This window comes from Caretta caretta, chromosome 3 (genome assembly GCF_965140235.1).
Source record: "Caretta caretta isolate rCarCar2 chromosome 3, rCarCar1.hap1, whole genome shotgun sequence".
NCBI classification, from domain to species: domain Eukaryota; kingdom Metazoa; phylum Chordata; order Testudines; family Cheloniidae; genus Caretta; species Caretta caretta.
Window position 1 is genome coordinate 107,857,390 of NC_134208.1, and position 6,000 is coordinate 107,863,389.

Genomic DNA, 6,000 nt, shown 5'->3' on the forward strand with positions numbered 1-6,000 from the left:
ATCTACTTATGAGCCTAGCTATCTACTGCTCCAATTTTCTTTAGAGGCATTGTTCTTTTTAAGCATTTGCCATAGAAAAGATGCACTAAAAAACTATGACCCTAATCCTGCAGTTGGGCCCAGGTGGATGAATCCTCACATGCACACAGTGCCCCATGAAGCTATGGGCCCAACCCTACAGCTACTTCCAAGTGGCGTGCATACTACCATGAGTAGTCCCATTGAAGCTGTTCTCTGTAATGTTTGAAGGATTGAGTTCTATAGTACTTATCCTGTAAGAGAAGGATTAATAGGGAGATGTGCTATAAGAACACATAGGGGAGTGGGGAGCTGATAGGGGGTCTGCCAGTCCACCCTGGTTCCAAGCCCCCACTAGCTAGCAGCAACAGGCTGGTCTTTCTGCAAGCAGTGGACAAAGCAGGCGGCTGCCAAACAATGTTATAAGGGAACATTGCACAACTTTAAATGAGCATGTTCCCTAATTGATCAGCAATGTAACAACGAAACAACATTAACCGGGAAGACTTTAAGTGAGGAGTTACTGCATATGCTTCAAAGCTCATATTTAATGCACAAATGTTCTAAAACTGGGAACCAGAATAACTGTTCTTGTATATTAGTATACAACACAAACAAGTCAGCTATTTATGTGTTGACTAACGATTGATTTTTTTTTAAATGCATCTTTTTGTGTTGCTTGGGACAGAAACTGTCTTGTTAACTTCATTTGTTTTTCATTCAATAAAGATTTAGCAGCTAAGGAATTAAAATGAACATTAACTAGTTTTATTTTATTTAGACAGCAGATGATGACTAAACTCTTATTAGCTGAGGTTTAAAACAAACTGAATATAAAAAATGTATGGCCTAGAGTCAGCAAAGCACTTAACCACATGTTTAAACTCATCCCTATTTAGCAAACATTTGCGTACTTAGAGTGAAATCCTGGTCCAATTGATGGCAAAACTTCCACTGATACACAGGCCCTAGATTTCACCTGTGGTGAAGTGTAGCCTGTATTTTTATCTTTTACATACTTGGAGGTTAAATAGCATGGGTAGGGCTCTAAGCAAAGGTTTTAATCTGTGTTACATCCTTATGCATGCAACCCAAATAATAATCTAGAATCCACTGCAGTGTTGAATTGTTGGTAATTACACTTTAGGGGCCCCCATGAGCAGCTCAACAAAGCTGCTTCTCTGTGGCATTTTAAGAAAACACCACAGTATTCTTCCCCTTCCCTCAATCCTTCCATTAAAAAAAATCCCATATGAATGTACAGGATTTGGCAGCGCACCCCAGAGCATCCAGCATTTTACATCTGATTGCAATGAAGTTGCTAAACCTCAATAAATGTCTTCCTTAACAATGAGTATTTATTTAGCATACAATAAGGCTGGGATTTTCAAAGATGCCTATGGGATTTTGACACCTAATTCCCATTAATTTTAATGGAAATTGAGCATCCCAAAATCCCCTAGGTGGCTTTCAAAAGTGCAGCCTAAGTGTCTTATGGAATCTTTAATATGTATTTGGGAACCTTAATTTAAAGCACTACCTAATAAAACATCCAGAGCATTACAGAACTGTTAAAATATGTAATGTGGTGGATGAAGTATGGGAGCATGGAACTTGTAAAGCTTGCTCTCCAGGCAAATATATAAAACCTATGGCTGTGCAGGACACCAACTGGGGGAAGCAAGCCAACCTTTACAATTTGGCCAAAACTTTTATACAAGTTTCCCTCCACCGCAAAATATACAGAAATTACATTAAACCAGCTGGCTTAGAAAACATAATAAATTTCCTACTACCCAGAGATGCAAAAAATTGACCTGCTAGCCTCTCATTCCCCAACCTATAGATTATCTGCAAACATTTAGGAACTACTCTACCTTTTACTTAACTATTTTGTGGCATTATAATTATTTCACTAAAGCCTCAAAGAGAAAATGAGAACTCCAAAGGAGGACTGCCAAAGAGACCAGGAGAAAACAAAACTACAAACATGGGAATCTTCCACACCAGGAATTCCAAACGCACTTAACGTAACCCCTCCAAAAAACACAAAATGTAAACCCTAAATATAAATGTACATCTGAGACTTATTTACATTTGGTAGTCATAATACACCACATGAGCAGGTGAGACGCATAAAATATTAATGGAGAGATGGGTTATGGTTCCTGAATGCCTTAGTCCCATCGGTGTCTGTGCATGTGTTATACATTTAGGCATTCTTTACTAGACATATTTAGAGACTTTTAGGCAAGTGATGATTTATACACCTCTGTCGGCACTGGAGATTACGCATATGATCAAGACTTCATAGAATCAGGCCCTTCACTGGAAGGCTAGGAGCTTGCTGGCTTTTTTTGCTATATTCAAAGTAACTTCTCTAGGGCCAGATTGTAAACCCCTTACTCACATTGGTGAGAAATTACTCATATGAGTAGTCCCACTGAAGTCTACTTGAGATTAAAATATATAATCTTTTGGCCCTGATATATCTTTTTTGCTGTGACAACATCATGGTTAAGCACCAAGATTAAATTGTTGGTTGGATTTGATCATCATACTGAATAAAATAAAGGATTGATCTGATCATTAAGATCTGATCATTTCCATTTTTCTGTTTTCCAGCTACCATTTTTGCATATTTACTTCTCTTTTTAAACTAAATTTAGCCTTCCTCCCTGCCATGTCTCTCCTTTTCCAGCCACTGCAGTGCCATTACCCACAGGAGCAGATGAGGACAATTTAGGCACCTAAACCACATGACTCTCAGAGAGGGATTCCTGGCTGGGGACCACAAGCAGAGAGAGGCATTTCCCTGCTGCCTGGAGTTAGGTGGCTATCTCCCTGAAAGAGCAGAGACAGGATCCTCTAGACTATCCTCTAGCTCAGCGGTTCTCAAACTTTAGCCACCAAAGACCTGCATTTTGATTTAAAATTTTTCATGGACCCCAAATCCCCTGCTCAGCCCCAGGCTCTCCCCCCACCTCACCCCTTCCTCTAAGGCCCCACCCCTGCCCCACATCTTCCCACCCCTGCTCCACTCCTCCTCTCCTCTTCTCCACTCTTTCCGCCCCCTCCTGTGAGTGTGCCCCATCCCCACTCGTCCTCCGCCCTGCTGTTCAACTCCTCCTCCTTCCAGCTGTTCTGCAGTGTGCAGGAGGTACTGGGAGGGAAGGGGAGGAGTTGATCAGCAGGGCTGGTGGACACTACTCTAGTTGGTATCTCCCATTGGCTAGCTTAGGCAGCTCCTTGCCTAGTATGCTGTTTTTTGCAGATCGCATTTTCAGTCGCCTATATCTCCCATACATTGTATAGGGTGCCCAGGTGCCTAATTTGGGCTCTGTGGATCACATTTTTGTTCCTGTGATTTTCTAGGCGCTTAAAAGTTAGGCTTTGCAATGCTGAGCATTGCAACTCCTAAATTTCTTTGTGGATCCAGGCCCCGATGCTTACACTTCTCCCAACCAAGAGTCAATCTACCTTGTCTCCACCACTGTGGTATCTCATTGCCTCATGGATATTCACGAATTTGTTCCTGAAAACACTCCTATGAACCAGGGAAGTCCTATTATCCCCATGTTGCAGATGGGGGACTGAGACAAACAGATATGAAGTGATTTGCCTGAAGTTTTACAGAAATTCTGTGGGAAAGCCAGGAATTGAATCCCATCTCCTGAGTCCCAATCTAGTGCCTTAATCATAAAACTGGCTGTCCTAACAAAATGGCTCACTTCAGAACTACTGACAATATTGAGATTGCTGAAGCTGTTAAAAAGATGTAACCTGGTGATGCCTGGTAAGGGAAATTTCCTTGGGGCTGGTGCCTCACAGTCCTGTCTCTACAAAGGTGTAGGGATATAGGGGCTCAGCTAACTGTTTCCCTTCCCACTAGTGTAGCTGTCAGCCACTGCTGTTCAGTATCTCCTTTCTAGAGGATTATAGGGTTTTCTTCAGAAAAGATATGAACTAATACTACACGTAAATAATTTTTACTGTGTGCATTTGAATGCATAAATTGCTTTATTGACTTGTATTTGTACAAGTTAGAAGCAGTATATGAGCCTGTCACAGTTCCTGGGATGCTGATGGGCACTTCCTACTGTACGGACACTGAAGAATCCCTAGGGTGCCCCCATCTTCCTAATTAGGGATTTCTGTAATATAAATTTAGTTAAATAGTCCACATGTTTTAAGGGGATGGGGCTCTTGACTCCCACTCCCTTAGTCACTTTAGTATGATCACAGATTCCATAACCCTAAATGGGGTAGATGGTGGCGGTACCGACCTCCTAATGGTTTGCCATGGGGCTTGCGGAACCTGTTCTTCCCAGTCATTATACCAGGGTTGTTGTCCCCTTGTGGGTGTGGGCATGGGCGAGAGGGAATGGGGGGTTGGGTGAGCTGGTAAATGGCTCTGCTGCAGGCAGTTCCCTTGAAGGTTTCCCAGGAGTCTCCCTTGGGAGCTGTAGAGTCACCATGTGTTCTCTCCCAGAGCTGCCTAGCAGCTATTGGGAATGTCCTGCTTGTAAGCCCTTATTTCACCCTTGATATGCTTGACGGCCTTGTCCACTGCAGCTGCTTAACCTCTCTATCACTGGTGCAGGGTTTATAGACCCCATCACAAAGCCATGGTGAGTTTTGCATTTTAGATTTTATCAAATTATTTATTAGACCCAAGTCAATGAAACCAAAATGTCAGATAGTATCCTGGCAAACAGTTTCTTACTTGAATTTTTTTTCTTCTTCTGTCATAGCCCCTCTGTCAACGGACACCCACACCATTCATTACTAAGGTTGTCAGAACGGACATCAGAATTTGAAGTATCAGGAGAAGTGGACATGGTGGCATCTTGGTGAAATATCTCTTTTACCTTCACAAATATCAGCTGTTGTACATTTTCAGTATTCAGCACTAGCAAGAGAGTAGCTTACCTATTTGACTGCAGTTATTATTAAAATTCTGTTTTTGGGTGCCAAATAAAGGAATTTCACATTTGTTCCCAATATATGCTAACCACTTAATTATGTTTTGATCATAACAAAGCTGTCCACCTTGCCTTGGGACATCTTTCCAGGTACATCTTAAGATAGCCTCAATTTTAAGCTTTTGACATATGGTTGGAGGAAAAGGAAGAAGCAGAATGGCCAGAGTTGGAAGTAGAGAGATAAGATCTTTCAAGAGTCAAGGTTTTCCTTCACTGTAGCAGACTATGTAATTTCTGGGCATCATGCTTGCAAGCTCATCTATCAGTCTTTCTTTTAAGTATTTTTGAGATATCATCAGTGACACCTTAATGTCTTTATGAATCTCGGTTCAATAGGGGGAAAGCCAATCCACAAGCTGTTTTCATACTGATCTTTCTTTCTGCCAGGATCAAATTGAGGCAGGCTGTATCTCTCTTCTTCATGCACTAGGATGTTTGATGAATGAGTTTAATGGCCTTGAGCTTGTTGTGACCCTTGCTAAAATATTTGTATTCCATCAGAATCATGTATAATTACATTGAGACAGGAGATGAAGTTTCTGGTATTCAACAATGAGAACCTTCAAGCAGAAATCAAACCTTTCTTGGTTTGTTCAAAACTTGTTGCCACACTGACGTATGTGTGATCTTTGCTGCAGCCACCTATAAAAAGCATGGACTGGTCTCGAAAGTTAGTTGCAGAGAGCTTCTGTCAAGGTTCCTTCCCCACTCTGAACTCTAGGGTACAGATGTGGGGACCTGCATGAAAACCTCCTAAGCTTACTTTTACCAGCTTAGGTTAAAACTTCCCCAAGGTACAAACTATTTTACCCTTTGCCCTTGGACTTCCATGGCCACCACCAAACTTTATCTGGGTTCCTGAGAAACCGTTGTTTGGAAACGTCTTTCCCCCCAAAATCCTCCCAACCTTTGCACCCCACTTCCTGGGGAAGGTTTGGTAAAAATCCTCACCAATTTGCATAGGTGACCACAGACCCAAACCCTTGGATCTTAGAAC

The 6,000-nt window shown here is 41.9% G+C and overlaps 1 long non-coding RNA gene across 1 annotated transcript in view; it reads left to right on the plus strand.

Annotated features, from left to right (window-relative positions):
- The window catches only part of LOC142071425 (uncharacterized), a 30,464-nt gene extending 25,598 nt beyond the window's left edge, over nt 1-4,866 (plus strand). Inside the window, exon 3 of the long non-coding RNA XR_012667455.1 lies at nt 4,773-4,866. This is a non-coding gene — a long non-coding RNA (uncharacterized LOC142071425). The remainder of the gene's footprint in view (nt 1-4,772) is intronic.
- The last annotated feature ends 1,134 nt before the right edge of the window (nt 4,867-6,000 follow it).